The sequence below is a fragment of the Oryza sativa genome, chromosome 5 (assembly GCF_034140825.1).
Source record: "Oryza sativa Japonica Group chromosome 5, ASM3414082v1".
Classification (NCBI taxonomy): domain Eukaryota; kingdom Viridiplantae; phylum Streptophyta; class Magnoliopsida; order Poales; family Poaceae; genus Oryza; species Oryza sativa.
The window spans coordinates 9,865,309-9,888,695 of NC_089039.1; the positions used below are offsets into that span (position 1 = coordinate 9,865,309).

A 23,387-nucleotide genomic window follows, 5' to 3' on the forward strand; every position below is an offset into this window, starting at 1 on the left:
GTTGCTTATCAATTGGAACTACCGGCATCTCTGGGAGGAGTTCATGATGTATTCCACGTGTCGCAACTCAAGAAATGCCTCCGAGTCCCGACAGAGCAAGCAGATACAGAACAGATTGAGATTCAGGAAGACCTGACTTATGTGGAGAAGCCTATAAGGATCTTGGAAACATCTGAAAGGCATACCCGAAGCCGGGTGATCCGTTTTTGTAAGGTTCAATGGAGCAATCACTCAGAAGAGGAAGCAACATGGGAAAGAGAAGACGAACTGAAGTCCGCCCATCCTCACCTCTTCGGAAGCGTCTTCGAATCTTGAGGACGAGATTCTCTGTAAGGGGGATAGGTTTGTAACGCCCTGAAAATCGCCGTAAATTTAAATCGTGCTTTAATGCATTTCTAGAAATTTTAAAAGCCTAAAAGAGCCTCCAACAATTAAAATTAACCAAGAGTTATATCAAATTGGCTTGTGGGTATTTTTAATAAATTCCCCATGCTTAAAAATGGTTAACCAATTTTTACTTGAATTTTTAGAGCATTCTAAATAATTTTAATGCAACAAAAACAATTAAATAATTTTATAAAAAGGAAAAGATAAAAGAAATCCTCTTCCTCCTCTTGGGCCACTTCTAGCCCATCTCTCCCCGTCCTTCTCTCAGCCCAGCCCGGCCACCCCTCCCTCTCTCCTCTCCCCCTCCCTCTCCTTGGGCTGGCCCAGCTGCTCTCTCTCCCTCGGACAAAAGTCTGATTCACTTCCCCTGCGCGCCCAGCCTGAGACAGGCGTGCTCCTACTCGATGACAGGTGGGTCCCACTCGTCATCCCTAACCTCCAGCCATCCTCTCTCTCTCCGGCCGAATTCCAAGCGACGGCAACCTCCGATTCGCCTCCTCCACTCGCCGTTTCATCAAATTAATTGAGGGGAAATAACTCCCACCTCATCCTCTCCAATTCCCCCATAATTTCCCACTCAATCCCGCATTATTCGTGGTGGATTTTGATGATGCTCATCAATGGTGAGCTCCACCATGCCCGGCGTTGATCTCCCTCCCGGCGTCTCTCTCCCTCCCCTCCTGCCTATAAAATGGACCCCCGACTCCCTCCTCTCTCCCCTCACACCGCTGCCCTCTCCCTCCTCTCTCCGCGGCCGCCGCGCCGCTCTCTTCTTGTGTCGCCGCCATCGCATCTCCGGCCGCCCCTCGCCGGTGGTCGGGACCTCGTCGGAGCCCGGCGTCGCCACCATCCGCTTCGTCGCTTTCTCCTCTTCCCCGTTGGCCGTCGCCGGCGTGCCGCCTGGCTCAGGTGCTTCCCCTTCTCGGCCGTGCTTGTGCGCCGTGAGCCGCCCTCATGGTGTACCGAGCGGCTGCCAAGTGGGACCCGCCGTGGAACCCCTCTCTCTCTTCTATGTGCAATGAATCAATTTCCTTTAGAAAAATAATTCATAAAATTGCAAATTTCCATTTAAACAGCACATAAACTTCAAATGGCCATATCTTGACCGTTTGAACTCGGAATCGACCCGTTCAAATCTTTAATTTCTCATAAAAATGAGTAGAACCCATTTATATGCTTTATTGCTTCTGTTCATATTGTTTTTATTAGCCTTTTTGTTTTTCTTCGCGTTGGTCGTGTAGATCCCGCCGTTCCGGAAGATCAGCTCTTCATCGCCGTTGACGCCGAAGACTTTGTGAGTGATCAAGGCAACTCATATCTACCTTGAACATGTTGAATCCCATATTGTGAAAATTATGTTGTTTTACTTATATTGCATTGCTCTATAAATTATACCGTTCATTATTAATATTGTTTTATTAGTTATTGCTATGCTCTCTGTTATGGCCATGTTATTGATTTGATATCCATGATCGTTGTGAACCCTAGTAAAATTATAACTTGACTAGTCTAGTACCCTACATGACGGACTGACTAGTTGCTTTAGGTAAATGCTTAGTCATGCTTAGTTCCAACCTAGAACGTTTGGATAAACTAGACTATGGTGGTTAACAACTAAAATTGGATTAGTTATGGACTATTGACTGGCTTGTCAATAGATGGGTGATAAAATGATTTTTGCAACTAAAATTTATTTTTTTGGGCTGGGCTTGGGGTGCAAGCTAGTTACTTTGGTAGTCACACCCCGGCTAATATAAGGACCGGTCTTCAGGCCTCTGTTGCAAGGCATCTTCTTGCAACCACAAGTCTGGTGGGTAAGGCCTGACTGGAAGTTTAGATCTTCTCAAAACAGAGACCATTGGTTGGAAGGGTGTGGGGCCAGGATTAAGGCCGTTTTTCACCCGGTGCAAGGGGGGGCCTGTCTCGTCCCGGGGGATCCAGCAACCTTTACCTTGTCGGGGACCGGCGGGCGGCGAAACCTCAGCGGGTTCTCCTGTTTTGGGTAGACCTAGATGGATAGTCTTTTCACGACCTCTATCCGAGTGCCATGGTGGTACCCGGCGCGTGGCAACGCGTGTTGAGGTTGTGTCTTGTGGGTAAAGTTGTACACCTCTGATCAGAGGTAAAAACTATTCGAATAGCCGCGCCCTCGGTTATGGGCAAGCTAAGCAATGTACCCAAAGTTAGTTTTGTTTTATAAAACCTTGGGAGGGTGAAATCATGATGGTGTAGTCATGTGGAGATTAGCTTGGGTTAAGGAAGGTTCGCAGGCTCATGCAACCTTGATGATAGTAAAATATTGGCTTAGAACAGGATCGTGTTTTAAAATGAGCTTTAACTTGATTAAAATGTTTAAATTATGGCTTTATGCAATATAAACCCTATTAGGCCATTTCCTTGTTTTCCCTACGCATTATTGTTGCATTTCCGGTGTGACTTACTGAGTACGGTGGTGGTACTCACTCTTGCTCACAAAAATAATCCAGAGGATAGACTTGAGGAAGGTGAAGGCTTTGATCTCTAGTTCGCTCCGCCGTCGAGTGCCTGTGGCTGCTACTGTTCCATAGTCTTCCGCTGTTTTATTTGTTTATCTTTGAGTGTGAGGACCTAAGTCGCCCATGTAATAAAATACTCCTTTACGTTTCCGCAAGTGTGGCATGTATTAATCAACAATGTCTATGTGTACCTCGCCTCCTGGGACGAGGATTAATGCACTGAGAGTTTGGAAATGGTGTATATTTCCGGGCGTGACAACCCTGCTCTCCTAAGCAACCAATTCATCTTATTGGCTGACTGATGAGTTACACAAATTCCTTCATGCACCTCTCCCATAGCCACTTTAGATTGATCTTCATCTAAGCACTTCAATAAGATTCCATCTATATTTCGGCGATATAGATCTTCATCAAGCAATGTGTATTTGAATGCTTCCCGCCGAATCTTTCGATCAACCTTAAGTGTAGGATCTTTTGAAATATCTAATCAAAGGAATTCTCCAATCCTTTTCTATTTCCTGGGCAGAAATGTCCGAATTTACAATTAATTCGGCCTTTGACTCAATTGCAGCGTGCCCCCCAGCGATCTGTCCAGAACCGGTCAGACCAACCATGCAAGGCTGGTCAGACCGCCAGTCAGACCGCTCCTAGTCATCAGTCAGACCGGCCGCGCAACGCTGGTCAAACCACGCCTCGTCTGCAATTTTGCCAATTTCGCACAAAGATTTAAAATCAAGCACCGGCTCTTCTAATATCAGAAATAATCCCCTCTTCACATTATAACCAGATGCTTGTTGTGCCAAATCATTTTCTCTAGAATTATCATGTCTAGCAATATGTCAAATAGCAAAATTATCAAAATTGGCAATAATATCTAAGCATGAATCGAGGTACCTATTTAGTGATCCGTCCAAACATTTGAAAACTCCGGCAACTTGTTGCATCACCGATTACGAATCACCAAAAGCTTCCACGTGCTTAGCTCCAACTATCTTCATCACTTGTAAGCAGAATAATAAAGCATTGTATTCGGCTTGATTATTTGTACAATAATAATCCAAACGAACCGATGCCTCATAACACATGCCATTAGGTGAAAATAAAACTACCCCTATGCCTTGACCTTCTTTGCAAGAAGAACCATCAAAATAAATCTTCCAAGGTATAACTTCAACTAAGCAAACCTCTTCCTCATAATCAATATCTACATGATGGTCTACTATAAAGTCAACTACTCCCTCCATTCCAAAATATAAGGCATAACCACCCTTAACCCAAAGACCAAGAAATAGTTATTATTATCTTGTAGTTTGGATCATCCTAATAAATGTAATACATGCATCCAATAGAGTTAGAGCAGGTACAATAGCAGGCTATAAGCCAGCTGTAAACATATTTTAAAGAGATAAATAAGGAGAGAGAAGAGCAGCGGGCTACAGATTTGTAGCCAGCTGTAGCACGGACTTCAAGACGCAGTGTGTGTATGACAGATGCGACCAGATATTAAATGTATAGTATATAACTATTGTATGAATAAGCTATTAGATTGGTTATAGATGAATTGGAGCTAGTAGTTGGCTACACTATTGAACTTGCTCTTAGAGAATGCGAGAGTGAAGGATTTAAAAAAGTAGTAATTTAATCAAGAATATGCCATAGTTAATGGCATGCATTCATGCATGCCTTATATTATGGAACATCTAAAAAAAAGTGGTTGGGCCTTGTATTATGGAATGAACGGAGTACAATTTGACCTCTCATAGATTTCAACGGTTCATAAACCAGATCATATTCAATCAAAGCATATGCCCACTTACCAATTCTCCCACTTAGAATTGGCCTTTGCAACATGTGTTTAATAACATCGGCTTGACATGTAACTATGCATGTACTAGATAACAAATAATGCCGCAATTTAGTACAAGCATAGTATAGGCATAAACAAAGTCTCTCAATAAAGACTGTTGGTATTTCTTAATGACATTACTAGAAATATAATTCCTAGCAATGGCGCATAAATACTTCTGGTATATTATGGTTACAGAGTTCATCCGCAAGCGCACGGATACACCATTGTAGCATTTCACCCAAGAGTATTCCAAGGGTTTCGTATTTATTTTATCTCGTGGGAAGATCATGTAGAGAGAACTTGACTAATAGTTTATATATTACTTGTGATAATCATATTCTAAGCAAGGGTTAAGATTATCCAAGGGTAGAGTGACACACAAGCATTAGCTACTCATTCTCGTAATATATTATCTAAGCTAAGTGGAAAGAAAAGAGAAAGAAAATCTATTCCTATACTTCTAATATACATAGTATACATACATTCTAGTAAAATGATATACTAGCTAATATCCTCTATCCGATGCCCTCCTGGTACTTCGAGAAGCCACCCCGGACTGCCGAGTTCCTGACAACAGCCCGTCATGACCATACAACCGGGGCTAAATACAGAGGAATACCCTCCCCAGGTAATTAATTTAGGATTATATACAGGAGTAGAGGAATACCCGTACTGAGCTGTCACCATTAACGACCCACCTCTCATCCGCAGCATATAACCCCAAATAATGATATCTCGTAATCTAGACACCACGCCTAAACTACCAGATACTACTCTAATATGATCGTCATGACATAGAGTAATTGCATAAGCAAACATTATACTCGCACCAAAGCATCTCCCATATAAGCTAGCCGTATATTTAGTATAACATGAACATAATGTAAAGTAGGTATTCATATACTCGGAAAGTATTTCAATACCATAAATGTATATAGAAGAGTATTCTAATAAAAGTACAAAGCTAACAAAAGAGGAAAGGAAAGCTACTAGAGCCAAACCCGAACTCTTCCGAAGGCCTCCGGACTCCTGATTTCTACTCTATTCCTATTCCAGCAGCTAGATACTACTAAACTAAACTTGAGAGAAGTGAGAGAACTCTTGCTTGAGGTGTGTGAGTGAAGTGAGGATGAGAGCTGCGGGGGGTTCGGCCAAACCCAATGGTTCTGCCGAACCATGGGCTGGGCCTACCTAGCCCAATTTCGGCAGGCAGCCACCTTTTTTGCTCTCATACGCGGACTTGTGAATTTTGGCCCAATTCATCGTGTCAATCTGGCCCATTCATACATAACTATGATTGTCGACATCGTACGATTGATTTATCATTTGAGTTGATGTCGATTATCCTCCACTTTATGGTTATTCTCTGCAAAAGGTTAATATACCCAATACTAGTGGAATATTATTATTCTAACACATTTATGCATTGCAAACATCACTAGTTCTCCTCTATTTTGGTAATATTGACGGTCGAAACTGATCGATAATGACCGTCAACAAAGACATTCCTCGTTTTGGCATCTTCCTCTTGCATCAAAACGGCACCAATGACTTCGTCTTCGGAGGCAATATATAACCGAAATGGCTTTCCAGCATTAGGCGCTCGTACCACGGGTGGAGTAGACAAATACTTCTTCAATCTTTCAAATGCCTCTTGTTGTTTTGCCGCCCAAGTAAAATCAGCTTCTTTTTTCAACTGAAGTATAGGGACAAATGCATCGATTTTACCCGCTAGGTTAGAAATAAATCTTCTCAAGTAATTCACCTTACCTAGCAACTTTTGAACCTCCTTCTTGCATGTCGGTGCTTTGAAATCAAAAATCTTTTCTATCTTCTTAGGATCAATCTCAACTCCTCTCTCATACAACATGAATCCTAAGAACTTCCCCGCCGACACACCAAAAGCACATTTAAGTAGGTTCATCTTCAAACCATACCGGCGCATCCTCTCGAAAGCCAACCTCAAATCAGCTATATGTCCCTCCATACCATCTGATTTAACAACAATATCATCAATATAGATTTCTAAGATAATACCTAGCAAATCATGGAGGATCAAACTCATTGCCCTTTGATATGTTGCACAGGCGTTCTTCAATCCAAAAGTCATGACAACCCACTCAAACAAACCAATAAATCCCGGGCACCTAAAAGCCGTCTTGTACATATCCTCCTCCGCCATAAAGATTTGATTGTAACTGGCATTACCATCCAAGACGCTAATTACCTTATGACCCGAGGCATCATTGATCATCATGTCAGCTATAGGCATAGGATATTCATCTTTGGGAGTAGCTTTATTTAAATCTCTAAAGTGTGTGCACACTCTAATCTTACCACTCCCCTTCTTCTCCACCGGGACTATGCTAGAAACCCACTCCGCATAATTACATGGCCTAATAAACCCCGCCTTCAACAACCGATCAATCTCCTCTTTGACTCGGTCATATAGTAAAGGATTAAAACGATGAGGTGGTTGTTTATAAGGCCTAAAACCCGGTTTAATTAGAAGCCGATGCTCAACAAGATCACGACTAAGACACGGCATCTCATGATACTCCCATGCGAAGCAATCCACATACTCCTTAAGTAGCTCGATTACTTTAACCTTATAATCGGCTCTCATATATTTATTTACAAAAGTCGGCCTTGGTTTAGTTCCATCTCCTATGTCAACTTCTTCCAACGGATCGACCGATGTAAACCCTTGACCAAGCTTCTCTACTTCATCAAAATCTTCAATAGTTTCACCAATATTGTTCTTTGTAGACCGATATTCTTGCACCCTCTTTTGCAACCACTCTAAGTTAGCTTCTTTACTCATTACATAAATTTATATGGCCTAGCCGTGCTAAACTAGCCGGCTTTACAGAGATAGGTATAAATTTACCATTGGAGATACTAATGAAATCAGAGCTAGAAAGATCCATCCCCGACAAGCATTGAATATTCCCATGACGCCACTCAAAAGTAGCATCGGCCATTGCAACCTCGGGCAATGTATCCGCTTGAAAAATTTCAACATCATCGCCGTCCCATTGAATTAAACATTGATGCAAGGTAGAAGGCACACAAAAATTGGCATGGATCCAAAAACGACCCAAAATAACATTGTAGTTACCTTGCACATCGACGATTAAGATAGCGGTTGGTAGTGTCTTGCTTCCCACGGTAAGCTCCACCAAAAAGATGCCCTTCGCCTACATTGGTTCACCATTGAAACCATTGAGAATCATGTTGGTCTTCTTCAACTCATCATCTCCACGCCCCAACTTCTTGAACAACGAGTATGGCATCAAATTCATGGTGGCACCTGCATCCACTAGCATCCTAGAGACCGGCTTCCCATCAATATGACCTTTGAGATAGAGAGGCTTCATATGACATTTTGACTCATCGGGCTTCTCAAAAACCGCATCTTTAGAACCTAGTGAAAATTAAGCAACTTCGGCTTCATCTATAGCACAAAACTCCATAGGCAACATACGTACCATGTTAACATCCATGTCCTCCTTTGGAGATGAATTTTCCTTAGCAACCGATTGTTCCTCCTTCTCCTTTTGCACAACAACCGGTTCTTCCTTCTCTACGGATTTACGCCTCCATACCTTTGTAGGTGATGGTCGCAACTCATTGAATCTCCTATCTCTTTCTTCTTCGGCCTCTCTCTCCTATAGTTCTTGGGCCCGAAGACGTTGCAACCTCCTCTTTTGAGTAGCCGTTAAATCCTTAGTCATCCACCTCGGTTTCGGCTCTGTTCTAGGAGGTAAATAATGCCCCCTGTTAAGTCTACTCGAAGACGACGAAGCCTCCGCACTACTCCCTGCAAATCTCCAGTCGAACCGGCGCTGGAGACCGGTCAGACCGGACGTAGACCACCGGTCAGACTGGCCAAAAGCGCCTGCGTCAGACCGACATTGGATCGGCGGTCAGACTGGCCTGATGGCCCAGCCAGACCGGCCGTATGGCTGCGGTCAGACCGGCCAGAGGACCTGGTCAGACCGGCCGACTGCGATGAGCTGGTCCTGGCTTTGGATTTGTTGCGTGAAGATTCTCCAACTTCATCTCCAGAAGGTATTGGCACATCATGCGACCCCACTTTGATGGTAATCACCTCCGAAGTCCTAGTCTCCACTTTGACGCTGACGGAGCTTGGGGCTCCTCACCGGGAGACCGCGCAGGCCCCCCTTTGCCGGTTCGGCCGGGGGCTCGGGGTGAAATCCCTAGCTCTCGCTGTATGTGGAAAGATCGCGACCCCTCGAAAGAGCAAGAGACAAAGGCGATCTATACAGGTTCGGGCCGCTGGGAAGCGTAATACCCTACTCCTGTGTTTTGGTGGATCTGTGTATGAGCCAGCTACAAAGTATGAACCAGCCCCTCAAAAAGAAAGTCCCAAAGTCCAAAATCCAAAAAGTCCCCCTCTAAGTGGGCAAGGTCCTCCTTTTATATCTCAAGGGGATACCACATGCACCTCTCTCTTTCCAAACTGGACTTTTCCTCTCTTCATAAATGGACGGAGATTGGTATGGTTGCTGTCCGTTGCTGACGCGACCAGTGTCAGACCGGTCACAGATCGGTCATTCTTGTCCTCCACGCGTCAGTTTAGCAATCTGCATGTTCGCCCTTCTTCATGTAACATCTTGCCTGTAATGGTTAGGATGAAGCCTGGTATATATCTGACCGGGGCTAACGTGCCATCTCTAAGAGACAACACGCTAGCTCCGGCTAGAGACGAGTGCCTAGAGGCTCTCGTCTTGACGGGATGGGGCGAGGCGTGCGTCAGACTGCCAGTCGCCACCTAACCCGTGATCTGACCGGTCTGTGACTGGTCACAGACCGGATAAAGGAACGCGCTGCACTGCGCTGCATGCAGCGTGACACGCTTGACCAGACCGCAATAAATGCGGTTAGGTGAGCCCTGCCGCGTTCACCTAACCCATACATGTGACGCAAAAAACCCATAAGGGGTCGGGGCGCCTCGGCCCTCGGGGCCGGGACAGGAGTCACCCGACCCCCTTCGGGGAAATCAGGAGGAGGGCGGACACCTCACCCTCGGGCCCGACGTCCCCGAGGGTGCCAGGCCACGTGGGCGATTGTGTCTGCCTCTAGCCACCGGCCGGGAGATAGTGATGCTGGGCGAGGGACGCCCGGCACCAGACTACCCGGGGCGGTCCGTCTTCTTCCTCCCCTTCGCAATGGCAGGGCTGGTTCCGCCATTTTCTTCTTTCTTTATGGATGTTCTGGAGTTCTACGATCTCCAGATGGCGCACCTTACCCCCAATGCGGTGATGACATTGGCCATCTTCGCGCATCTGTGCGAGATGTTCATCGGGGTGCGCCCATCTCTTAGACTGTTCCGGTGGTTCTTCACCGTGCAGTCAGTGTCGCCGCCGTCGGTGGTTGGTGGCTGCTACTTCCAGCCGCGGGGGCCGGTGTCAAACCGCTACATCCCCTGCGCCCTCCGCAAGAAGTGGGACGACTGGAAGAGCGACTGGTTCTACACCCCCCTCGCCAACGAAGCGCGCCTCCGACTTCCAAGCCAGCCCCCGGCGCAAGCTTCCAGCTGGCGGGCGTCGGTAGATCTGGGGGATGGCTATGACGCCGTCCTTGATCGCCTGGCGGGCCTGCGATCCCAGGGGCTCACTGGGGCCATGGTGTACGGCGACTACCTCCGTCGCCGGATTGCGCCGCTCCAGCGACGCGCCCGGGGCGCCTGGGAGTACTCCGGGTCCGAAGACTACATGCGGACCCACCAGGGAGCCAGATGGGATTGGGCTCCTGAGGACTTCAAGATTGTAGTCCAACGGGTGCTGAATCTCAGCTCCGTGGAAGCATCTCTCATTCCTCAAGGAATCCTTCCCCTCTGCAGCGATCCAGACCGCGCCTCCATCGTGACCATTATGATGGGGGTCGGGGCCTCAGAGGAGGAGGCTCCTCAGGGCCACGACGGCGCGGGCGGGAGCCGCCGGGGGGAACAATCTACCCCAGGAGGGGGTCGTGCTTCTGGGCCCCGCGTCGGGGGCTCGGGGAGCAGCCGCCCTGCCGACGCCCGGGGGAAGAGGAAGCTGGGAGGAACACCTCCCCCATCTCCTCCCCGAGGGGGCGGGGCGGCGCGTGCCAGCGGCAGGCGCCCGGAGGGGGCCGCGCCAACATCGCAGCCCGAGGGGGAGCGCAAGAAGAAGCGGCTCCGCAAGATGGGGGAAACAGAACCATCTCGGGGAAACCTGATTTCCCCTCCAAGGTGGTCGTTTAACCGACCCCCTCGCAGGTTCGTTTCACGCTTTTTACAACCATCCTTCTTCTATCCCAAAAGCAAGTTTTCTCTTACCCATCTTGTTTGTCTTCTGGTTTTTTCTTCTGTTTCAGCGATATCCTGTCGCGTTCCTCCTGCCATCCCAAGTCCGGCCAGTCCGAGGCCGAGGATCCGGCGGCCGCAGAGGCGCGGAGGCGAGAATCTGACCGGCGAGAAGCCGCAGATCGCCTACGGGAAGCTGAAGAGGCCGCCCGGGAGGCCGCTCGGGCTCGCCAGGCGGAGGATACCGCTCGGGAGGAGGCCGCCCGGGCTCGCCAAGCCGAAGAAGCTGCTAAGGAGGAGGCTGCCCGGGCTCGCCAGGCTGAGGCGATGGCGACTTCCGAGGCAGCTCTCGACAAGGCTGCTGACGCGTCGCTTGGGCCTACTCCCTCGGGCGACGCTCTGGCGACGGCCTCCGAGGCGGCTCGCGACGAGGCCGCGGGCGCATCACCTGGGCCCACTCCCTCGGGCAACGCTCAGGCGACGGCCTCCGAGGCGGCTCGCGACGAGTCCGTGGGTGCATCGCCTGGGCCCACTTCCCCGGGCGACGCCCAGGACCAAACGGGTCCGGGGGACATCCCCGAGCCCAGCGCGTCCCCCGGCGGGCCGAGCCGCGTCGCATTCTCTCCAAGGCGGCTCTTCTCCTCGTCTTCTGTCGCCCCGCTGAGCGCCGAGCCCCTTCTGCAGGCCTTGGCCGCCGCAAACACCGCGGTGCTAGATGGGTTCAGCGCCCAGGTGGAGGCCCTGCAAGCGGAACGAGCGGAGCTCGAGGCCGCATGGGCGCGTGTCGAGGAGGGGCGACGCTCGGTGGATGTCATGGTGGAGGTGGGCCGTAAGGCTCACCGCCGCCACGTCTCGGAGCTTGAAGCCCGCAAAAAGGCGCTGGCAGAGATCGCCCGAGAGGTGGAGGAGGAGCGGGAGGCCGCCCTGATCGCCACCACCGTGATGATCGAGGCGCAGGACACCCTCCGCCTTCAACATGGGAGCTGGGAGGCGGAGCTAAAGAAAAAGCTCGACGCCGCCCAGGGGGTCCTTGACACCGCCGCCGCCCGAGAGCGATTGGCAACGGAGATCGAAGCGGCGTCACGGCGACGCGAGGAGGCCCTTGAGGCCCGTGCCATGGCGCTGGAAGAACACGCCGGCGCCGTGGAAAGGGGCTTGGCGGACCGCGAGGCTGCCGCTGCTATCCGGGAGGCAACGCTGGCGGCACACGAGGCCGCCTGCGCCGAAGAGGAGTCCGCCCTCCGCCTCCGCGAGGACGCGCTCACCGAGCGGGAGCGAGCTCTCGAGGAGGCCGAGGCCGCGGCGCAACGGTTGGCGGACAGCCTGTCCCTCCGTGAGGCAGCGCTGGCGGAGCAGGCGCGCCGCAATCTGGAATGCGTCCGCGCCGAGAGAGCCGCACTGGAGCAGCGGGCTGCTGACCTCGAGGCGCGGGAAAAGGAGCTGGACGCGAGGGCGCGCATCAGCGGGGCGGCTGCGGGCGAAAGCGACTTAGCAGCCCGCCTCGCAGCTGCCGAACACACTGTCGCCGACATGCAGCGCGCGCTAGACTCATCCACCGGGGAAACCGAGGCCCTCCGCTTGGCGGGCGAGATAGGGCCCGGGATGCTTTGGGATGCAGCCTCCCGTCTGGATCGCGCCGGTCGGCAGGCGGGCCTCTGGAAAGGCCAGACGATGAAGTACTCCACCAACCTGGGAGGCCTCGCTCAGCACCTCTCAAAGATGGCCGGGGCTCTCCAGCAACTCCCCGAGGAGCTCGAGAAGACCATCAAGTCATCCTCGAGGGACCTCGCCCAAGGAGCGGTGGAACTCGTACTAGCGAGTTACCAGGCCAGGGACCCCAACTTCTCCCCATGGATGGCGCTGGATGAGTTCTCTCCCGGGACCGAGGACGACGCGCGCGCGCGGGTCCGGGATGCCGCCGACCACATCGTCCACAGTTTCGAGGGGTCGGCCCCTCGGCTCGCGTTCGCCCCCAACTCCGACGAGGAGGGCGACGCCAGCGGTGCAGACGATCGTGACGACGAGGCCGGCGACCCGGGCGCATCGGGTTGAGCCCCCAGGCCCCCGCCAATCTCCAGTTTTTTTTTCTTTTTCTTTCTTCTAAGGCCCTCAGGCCTCTTTTTTGTATAGATCAACTTAATCTGCAATCAAGAATGATGAAAGAAAATTTTTTGTGTTAATTTTATTTTGCTATACGTATGAGATGAGGATGATCTGTGCCGTGGTCCTCTTTTGTGTCTTAGCTTGATTTAAGGGCTCGTGCCCAAGTCCCAGTCCTCGAAAAGCGCGGGTCGGGGCTAGTGCCTGGGGAGATCCACATGTCGAGACTGGCCAGGCCGGGAACGTGGTGACCGAGGGTTATGGGTGACCCGATTATGGGTTTTTGCCGATTCCCCCCCGGAGTTCACCACGCCCCGGGGCACGGCTCGGCTCTGGGCCCCGTTTGGCGATTTTAGCTGACCGAACCGAGCCCCCGAGGGCAAGGTTGAGCACAAGTGACCTTATTTCAAGTCAAGATTCTACAAAAGGAAAAAACGGCATAGACACAGCCTTTAGGAAATTGAAACTGCATTTATTGAAATACTGAAATAAGAGAAATAAGAAAGTGCATGTGTGGTAGCCCCCGGCCAACCCTGTACCCCCGAGGGGGGGGTGCGGGGTTGGCCCAAGGCCTAAACCTGACACCCGACCCCCCCCCTCAGGGGTAGAAGCGACGAAGGTGCTCGATGTTCCACGGGTTAGGCAACTCAGTGCCGTCGCCCGTGGCCAGCCGTATGGAGCCCGGCCGGGGGACGCCGATCACTCGATACGGACCCTCCCACATTGGTGAGAGCTTGCTCAATCCAGCACGCGTTTGGACGCGGCGTAGGACGAGGTCGTCGACGCAGAGTGATCGGGCCCGGACGTGGCGCTGATGGTAGCGCCACAGGCTCTGCTGGTAGCGCGTGGCTCGGAGGGCCGCGCGCCGCCTTCGCTCTTCCAAGTAGTCGAGGTCATCTCTACGAAGCTGATCTTGATCAGCCTCGCAGTACATGGTGGCCCGAGGAGACCTCAGGGTGAGCTCGGATGGGAGAACCGCTTCTGCGCCATAGACGAGGAAGAAAGGCGTTTCCCCGGTCGCTCGGCTTGGTGTGGTTCGGTTCGCCCAGAGCACCGCTGGCAACTCCTCGATCCATGAATCGCCGTGCTTCTTGAGAATATTGAAGGTCTTGGTTTTAAGGCCTTTGAGGATTTCTGCATTGGCGCGCTCCACTTGACCATTGCTTCTGGGGTGGGCAGGTGAGGCGAAGCAGAGCTTGATGCCCATGTCTTCGCAGTAGTCGCCGAAGAGTCCCCTACCTGGCGCGCCAGATGACGGAGCTTGGGGCTCCTCACCGGGAGACCGCGCAGGCCCCCCTTTGCCGGTTCGGCCGGGGGCTCGGGGTGAAATCCCTAGCTCTCGCTGTATGTGGAAAGATCGCGACCCCTCGAAAGAGCAAGAGACAAAGGCGATCTATACAGGTTCGGGCCGCTGGGAAGCGTAATACCCTACTCCTGTGTTTTGGTGGATCTGTGTATGAGCCAGCTACAAAGTATGAACCAGCCCCTCAAAAAGAAAGTCCCAAAGTCCAAAATCCAAAAAGTCCCCCTCTAAGTGGGCAAGGTCCTCCTTTTATATCTCAAGGGGATACCACATGCACCTCTCTCTTTCCAAACTGGACTTTTCCTCTCTTCATAAATGGACGGAGATTGGTATGGTTGCTGTCCGTTGCTGACGCGACCAGTGTCAGACCGGTCACAGATCGGTCATTCTTGTCCTCCACGCGTCAGTTTAGCAATCTGCATGTTCGCCCTTCTTCATGTAACATCTTGCCTGTAATGGTTAGGATGAAGCCTGGTATATATCTGACCGGGGCTAACGTGCCATCTCTAAGAGACAACACGCTAGCTCCGGCTAGAGACGAGTGCCTAGAGGCTCTCGTCTTGACGGGATGGGGCGAGGCGTGCGTCAGACTGCCAGTCGCCACCTAACCCGTGATCTGACCGGTCTGTGACTGGTCACAGACCGGATAAAGGAACGCGCTGCACTGCGCTGCATGCAGCGTGACACGCTTAACCAGACCGCAATAAATGCGGTTAGGTGAGCCCTGCCGCGTTCACCTAACCCATACATGTGACGCAAAAAACCCATAAGGGGTCGGGGCGCCTCGGCCCTCGGGGCCGGGACAGGAGTCACCCGACCCCCTTCGGGGAAATCAGGAGGAGGGCGGACACCTCACCCTCGGGCCCGACGTCCCCGAGGGTGCCAGGCCACGTGGGCGATTGTGTCTGCCTCTAGCCTCTGGTCACGATACTCCCGGTCCCATATCACCGACAGACGCGCTTTCGTTCCTTCTTCCCTTCTTTGACCCGTTTCTTAGCATAAAACCGGCCGTTGTTTGGTGAAGACAAACGCTCATGAGCTGGCCTCCTTGGTCCTCCCCACCCTTGGTTGAATTGCATTGAAGGCATATGATTGAACATAGGCGGTGTTGTCCCCCATGGCATGTAGTAAGGAAAAGGGTAACCCGGCGGCGGCATTGGATAAGGCCTCCATGACATATCTTGAGAACGATGATATGTAGGTGATTCCAACCGTCTTGGTGAATAACCAAATCTCTCACCACCTTGCTTCTCATATTTGTCCAAAAGCATATCAAAGCTCACCTTGGTCTTTCTAGGAGCTTTAGAATTCGAAGCTTCACTCCTATTCTCCTTCCAAACACCAACCTCTGGATTCTTTAGCACTGTCACACCCTGATTTTCGTTTCAGGATTTATAAATTATTTAATAAATTATTAATAGAATTTATATCAAATGTTCATTAATTTACAAGTAAAGTTAATTGTGGGAAATAAAATTTCCTAAATATAAAGCATGGATGGGTTTAATTTTTATTAAATTCTCCATGGTTAATTATACTCTCTGGAATTTTCTCGGATTTTTCGGAGCTCAATTCCTAATTTTTAATCTTACAAAGAGCATTTCAGTAATTACCCACATATTAAATTAATCATTAAATGGTCTAATTATAATTTTGTTAAGTACTTTGAGTGTCCAAGTATTTTCAGGATTTTTCTTGGAATTATTTGAGCATTGGAAGTATTCTTAACAATTGAAAGATCATTTAAGTGATTATTTTAATTGGAAAAGTAATAAAAATCCTCCTCCTCAGCTTGGGCCCTTTTCGGCCCATTCCTTCCTCTTCTCTCTCCCTCGCGCGCGTGCTGTGCAGCCCAAGCCGGCCCAAGTCAAGTGCTCTGTTCTCAGCCAACCAAAAGTCTAATTTACCTCCCTAGCACTGTTCATCTTCCAGCTCTGGACAGAGCCCGAGCCGGCCGACCGAGCGTCCTTCTCCTCTCAAATCCGCTCCAATCCGGCCTCTTTTCTTCCGGATTTTTGAGGGGTTTTGATCCTCTCGTTCTCCTCTATCGTTCCCCTCAAGAATCGGAGCAAATCGTTGGGTATTTTATCCGAATCAAACTCGTTTTCGAGTTTATCTCCAAAACCGAGTTTTGATTTTCTCGGATCGATTCCTCTCGTTTTGAGTCCGATCTCTTCAATCCAAGGCTATAAATAGGACCCCCTAGTCCTCCTCTTTCGTTTGCCCCCTCTCCCGTGGTCTCTCGTGCTCCGTAGCCTCGTCGCCGCGTCGCGCAAGCCGCCGTCGTCGCCGGTCAACGTGCAGCCGCGCTGCGCCGTCGCCCTAGCCGTCGCCGTTGCCTCCTCTCGCCGCTGGCGGGTGCGCGTGACCGAGGGCTAGCCCGGCCGCCCCTTCCCCGTCGTCGCCGGCCACCGGAAGACCGCCGCCGCCGTAGTCCGAGCCGCCGCCGCCGCGCCTCTCGTCGCCGGTCGTCGTCGGTCGTCGTTCGGCACTTTGGTGAGTACCATCGGATTCGTCTCGTCGTTCTCTTCGCGTAGGTGCCCTTCAAATCCGCAGCCGGCCGCTCTATCTCCGGTGAGGTCGTCATCGTGGTTCGGCCGCCATGGATGATGTCAGCATGACATCATCATCCTTTCTTTTTCCCTTTTTTCTAATAGATTAAATCTTCGGAAATTCATAACTAAATCATCGTAACTCGGTTTTGAGTGGTTCAAGTTGCTAAATTCATCTAAAATCATGATCTACATGTTTGTTTACTTTTTATGTACTATTTATTTGGTTTTTATTAGTCTTTTTCTTCGTTTTGCGTGTTAGCTTGTCGTTTCCGTCGTTGCGAAGGTTCGTGAGTGCGTCGGAAGTGATCAAGAAGATTAAGTGAAGACCGATTATTGCAAAGCAAGTCACACAGATCCTAAACACAATCCTTTGAGCATGTTGATCCTATATTTAAATTCTCTATTTATTTCAACTGTGCATTTATTTTCGAATGTCACCGGGTGGTGTGAACCTATTCCTTTGTTACGACCAATTTGCATTGAATGCCCTATTCCTTGATACCTTGGGTAATAAATTGATTGGCTTGAACCTTATGTATTGGTTTGGTTCGGCTAAATGTTATATATATGTAATTGCTTAGCCATGCTTAGAAACATTAGCTCACTAATGGGATGAATCATATATACTACATTATTATTATGGTTATATTAAATGGTAGCTCACGATGGTTAATCGTGTGATGATAATTAATTGATAATTAAAACCTGGTTAAGGTGGGTTGTGAGCATATGGTTTTGATGGTTGTGCTCATGACAATTAAGGACCGGTTCGCGAGCTACTGTTGTGAAACATTTATTGTGCCAACCACAAGCCAGCGTGGGCAACGGCTTTATCTTTTGTATAGCGTGATTCATTATAGTGCGCCAGACTGAGAAGTGGCGAGAAGTCCACGGGGGTCGCTGGGGAGTCCATGCCTTGTTTATAAGGGGGTGATTATGATCCAGGAACGGTGCACTGTTTTGAGTTGTGTGGTGCAAAGGGTATTGTCACGATTTCCCCCTTTGCAATGCCGTGGTGGTATTTCGGGGCATGGAAACATGTGTGGAATCGTGTCTTGTGGGTACAGTGGTACACCTCTGGCCAGAGTAAAACTATTCGAATAGCCGTGCCCGCGGTTATGGGCGAGTTGAGCAATGTTTTTCGTGATTAGTCTCACACCTCTCACAATGATTAATGATGTTATAACTGGTAATAATTTGCTTAGCTCCTGGTTTGGAATGGATAATTCCTGGTTTGGAGATTAGATCTGTACAACCGGGTATGGTTGTTCAGGATGGTCGGGCCTGTGCAGCATGGGTGTGCTGTTCAGTGTTGATTAAAATTTCTGATTAACTACTCTACTATTTTATTTCTCTTAAATGTTTTGCTAAACGCTGCTTTTGCAAATGAGCCTATGTTATGCCATCCTTTGGTATCCTTGTGCACTTGCATACTTGCTGTGTGGCTTGTTGAGTATGTCATATGCTCATTCTTGCAATAATCATCAAACCTCAGTTGAAGATAAAGGATCCAGAAGGAGAAGACGTTTGGCTTATACCCCAGTTGAGCTGCCTGTGGGAGTAGAGCTGAAGCCATCGCTAGACCGTTTATTCCGCTGCTGTTTTTCTTTTCTTTTGTAAGTATGTAACGTTATTATTAAGATGGATTTGTATATTAAATTGTCAGTTTGTGTACCTCGGCTGATTCCTGGACGAGGATTTTATGCACAAATTAGTTCGGAAATTACTAGTGAATTTCCGGGCGTGACAAGCACCATGCATCATCTTTGGCCTAGGCTCTCCAATGACCACTCCTTTTCCCTTAATAGATTCGGCTTGCTCCGGCCGAATCAATACCTTCTTATCATCAAAATTAATTGTGTTCACCGAAAAAGGATCATGATCAAGCTTCATCTTGGAACCATCAGTAAACATCAATCGTCCTTCATCTATGGCCGATTGAACCTATCGTCGAAACACATTGCAATCATTAGTAGAATGAGAATGAGAATCATGCCATTTACGATAATCTCGACGTTTCAATTCCTCTTGATATGGTATGACATGGCCTTTAGGTAATCTAATTTGTTTTTCTTGCAAAAGATAATCAAAGATTTTGTCACACTTGGCCACATCAAAACTATACTTAACCTCACTTTGCGGATTTTTACGAGGAGTCGGCATTAAATTAGAACAAGCAAAAAGCTTATTTTTGTTAGTCCATGACCACTCAGCAACATACCTATCATGATCACCCTTACCATCACTGTCACTAGCCTCAGGGTAATCAATCAAATTAACATTAGGCTTTTTGTCATAGGGTCTAACAAACTTCTTACTATCCTTAACCCTGCTTTCCTGAGCCAGAGCTTTTGCATGGGTTGACTAACATCAAGAAATTGTTGGCCATCTAATCTTTCTTTAATAGGAGAAATTAAACCATTAAAAGCAAGATCAGCCAAGTCCCTATTAGTTATATTCAAGCTATAACATCGGTTTCTAACATCCCTAAATCTCTTAACATAATATATGGCAGATTCATTATACTTTTGCTTAACCGATGTTAAATTAGACAACCTAAGCTCAGTTTCACTAGTATAAAAATAATCATGGAATCTCTGTTCTAATTGAGCCCAAGTATGAATTGAATTTGCTGGTAAAGAAGTAAACCATGTAAAAGCAGTTGTCGCGACCGGGAAAATTGCATTTTCCCGAACGCTAGTGTATTAATCCCCGTCCCAGGAAAAGCTGGGGTACACCATACAAACATGATATAAAAGACACATCTTTATTATATCGATAATATTTACATTATTACAAAGGCACTTAAGGCCTGACAATCAAAAATAAACAGCAGCGGACTAGCGGGCCTACGGCTCCATCTTCACAGGCGCTCAACTGGGGTATAAGCCAGGACTCCACCTAAGACATCTTCTCCAAAGCTTCTCTTACTGAAGGGGGAAAAGATTGAGCAAGAATGAGTACAACCACGGTACTCAGCAAGCCACACCGGCAGATGCATGATTAATGCAAGGGGGTACAAGGGGTAATAATATAGGGGTTAAGTTTTGCAGAACAGCAGCATTTAAAAGCCACTTAGTTGCCCAAAGCCATTTTATAAAGACGATCCTAGAGCTACACAGTATTATTAAACAAGGCCGTGAACCCTCACGAACCTGCCTTAACCCAAGGCCTACGATGATTCAGTCCGAACTGGCAACCCGACCCTGGGTCCCAGCTCGTCCCAAGCCAACCCAGGCCAACCATTCCACATTTTAGTTGTTGAGCAAATTTTAAGAATTAAAACACTGACTTGGGTACATTGCTCGGCTTGCCCATAACCGAGGGCGCGGCTATTCGAATAGATTATACTCTGATCAGAGGTGTACATCTTTACCCACAAGACACATCTTCCTCACGTGGAACCACGTGCCACATACCACCACGGTATACGGACGGAAGACGTGACATAGTTTCCAACCCATCCTAGCCATAGACAAGAGTACCGACCCAATCCCACCTACGGCCGGAACCTTCGGGACAGGCAGGCAGGACTGAGCCCCTAGCAGCAGGGCACCAACCCTATGCCATGACATCTCGACTACCGGGCCGCAGCTCGTGTAGCCTTCATTTGTCCTAGAGAATGTCCATCGACCCCCGACTTCATCCATCTCCATCCGTGTACTTTTGTTTATGACCAGATTGAGCCACAAACTAAGCCTTACCCACTAGACATGTGGAAGTACGGTAGTGCTTTGCAACAGAGGCCCGAGCTTAATCCTTATAGTGGCCGGGGTGCTACTTCCCACGACTGGCATGCACCCAAACCCCACCGAAAACAGGTTTTAGGGGTTTTGAAAGAGGAAGAGAGGTGTATGTCCAATTCCACCATAAACCAACAATTCCATAGTGTCCAAATGATATGAGAATTCCCAAAGTCTAAAGTTATAAAACCACCTAATATTGCCTAATTAATCAGCGAAGCATCTACCTAAATTCATACTAGTGGAACCATGAATAGAGTACCCACTAGTTGGGGTTTTGTTTATCCTAGGGTGAACAAGGTAATAATAACAATAGCAACAATAATAAGGTCATAACAAAGGTAAATAGGCATGGCTAAATAAAACAGTGATAACGCGGGAATTTAAATAAAGCGATAATGCATTAATTTAAATTAAAATAATTTTATAAACTGGGATTCAATATGCTCAAGGATGATGTGACTTGCCTTGCTCAGAGAGAACGGCCTTCCGAACCTTCGGCGACGACCACGAACCACGCTTCGGGAACCTCCGGAACGACAGAAGCTACGCGAAGCACACAAGCAAAGCTACAAGCCTATAAAGAAGCAATAACAATACATAAAAAGAAAGCACAGGGTTCTTTAGGTTATAACAAACATTAAGAGACTTGAACGGGTCGATTCGGAGCTCGTATGACCAAGATATGATCATCCGAAGTTTAATGCTGTTACATGGAGATTTGCGGATTATTGTAATTAGGTTTTGCAACTATAAAACATGTGGAAGCGCTAGCCTGGAAAAGACAGGAAGGCTGCGCCGTTGACATGCGGACCCCACATGTCAACCTAAAGGACCGCGGTAGACCGAGTACACAGAGGCGGTCCCCGGGTCGACGGAAGCAGACCCCGTGTGTCAACCGAGGCGAGTGGCCGACAAACGGACTCCACTAAACACCACACGGCCTGCACACGTGGAAACCACGCGGCTACCGAGCGGGCACACTAACACGGACACTACACGGTCACCACCCGCACGCGTGAACGACTACCGACACCGGTACATGGGTACCAGGGCCGACAACCGCACAACGAGCACGGGCGACACCGAAAGGACGAGGACGGGGCAGCGAGGGAGAGGGATCCTTACCACCACGCGACGAGGCACGGGAACGACAACGACGAACGGGCGCGGCGGAGACAGACGGGCACAACGGAGACGAACGGCAAGGGGACGGCTTCGGCGGCGATCCTTGGACGAAGGCGAGACGCGGCCGGCACGAGGCTTGACGACGCGGAGCCGAGGACGAAGACGAGGACGGGGGCTGCAGCGGCACACTTGACGAACGCGGACGACGGACGAGAACGGCTCGACGGAGGGACGAACGCCACGACGACCGGGAACGACGAGAGGACGACGACGACGACGATGACCGGGGCCGGCGAGGAGACGACGAGGACAGCCGGCAGCGGCTGCACGGGGACGAGGACAGCGTGGAACACGCCGCAGCGATGATGATGACGGAGGCGGCGCCGCGAGACGACGAGCCGGGCGACCGACGGGACGTCGATCGGCGAGGACGAACGGTGACGAGGAAACGATGATGGCAGGCAGCAGCGGCTGAGCGGGGACGGCGTGGAACGCGCTGCTGCGATGTTGGAGAAGGTGGTGGTGCAGCGGGGCGACGAGCCGACGAGGAGGAATGGGTGGCCGAAAGGACGCCGGCGACGAAGAGGATGGAGAGGCCGGCGCGGCGACGGCGTTCCGGCGAAACCGAGGAGCAGCCGGAGGAGAGGACGATACCGCGACGTCGACGGAGGAGACGGCGACGTCGGTCGGCGTACCGGCGACGTACAGGAGCCGACCGAAGACGGGGAGGTACTGGATGCCGACGAGGAGGCCACTCCGGCGAGCTTCGGGCGAGGAGGAGGTGATGCCGGGGATGAGGGCGGCGTCGCGGAGCCGAGGGAGGTGGTGGCGACGTCGACCGGCGCTTAGGCAGGGAGATAGAGGCGGCTGGAGGCGGCCGGCGCGGAGGAAAGGGAAGGGCGATGGCGGAAACGTAGCTTCGGGGGTCTCCGCGCGAAACGGAGGGCAGGCCGGCGAAGAGGAGGTGGCGGCGACGCTGGAGGAGGCGACGGCACGGCCGGCCGGTGCGCGGGCGAGGCGGCACAGGCGGCTGGAGGCGGCCGGCGGCGTGGGAGAGAGAGGAGGGCTGGGAGATGGCTATGGACCACGGGGAGGCTCGGGAGGGGGTTAAAACGAGAGAACGGGGGATGAGGATCCCATTTTATATGAGAGAAGAGGGAGCCGGCCACGGGGGAGGTCGGAACGGCGGCGGGAATGGCGGCCGGCGGCCATGAGAGGCAGCCGAGGAAGACGCGGGCGTTCCCGGCGATTGGGGGCGGCATTCAAGGGGGAATTAAGGGGAAAGAGAGAGGAGGGAAAGGGGATTAATTCCCCCTAATCAATTTTGGAATCCATCGCTTAAATCGCGCGGATTCGAGGGAGGAACGAAGCTAGGGTTCACGGGAGAGAAGAGAGAGAGAGGATGCCGGGCGGGAGGAAGGAGACGACCGGGCGGGTGGGACCCACCGGTCAGGCGGCGGCGCCAGTGCGCGCACGCGCGCGGCACGGGCGGGAGGCACGGCTCGGCTTGGGCCGGGCGAAGCCGAGGCGGC

The 23,387-nt window shown here is 50.5% G+C and overlaps 1 long non-coding RNA gene across 1 annotated transcript; it reads left to right on the plus strand.

Annotated features, from left to right (window-relative positions):
- Positions 1-800: 800 nt before the first annotated feature.
- LOC136356738 (uncharacterized) lies at positions 801-3,123 on the plus strand. The gene is made up of 3 exons (XR_010741673.1): positions 801-1,296; positions 1,629-1,681; positions 2,874-3,123. It is a non-coding gene; the product is annotated as an uncharacterized lncRNA (long non-coding RNA).
- Positions 3,124-23,387: the final 20,264 nt, after the last annotated feature.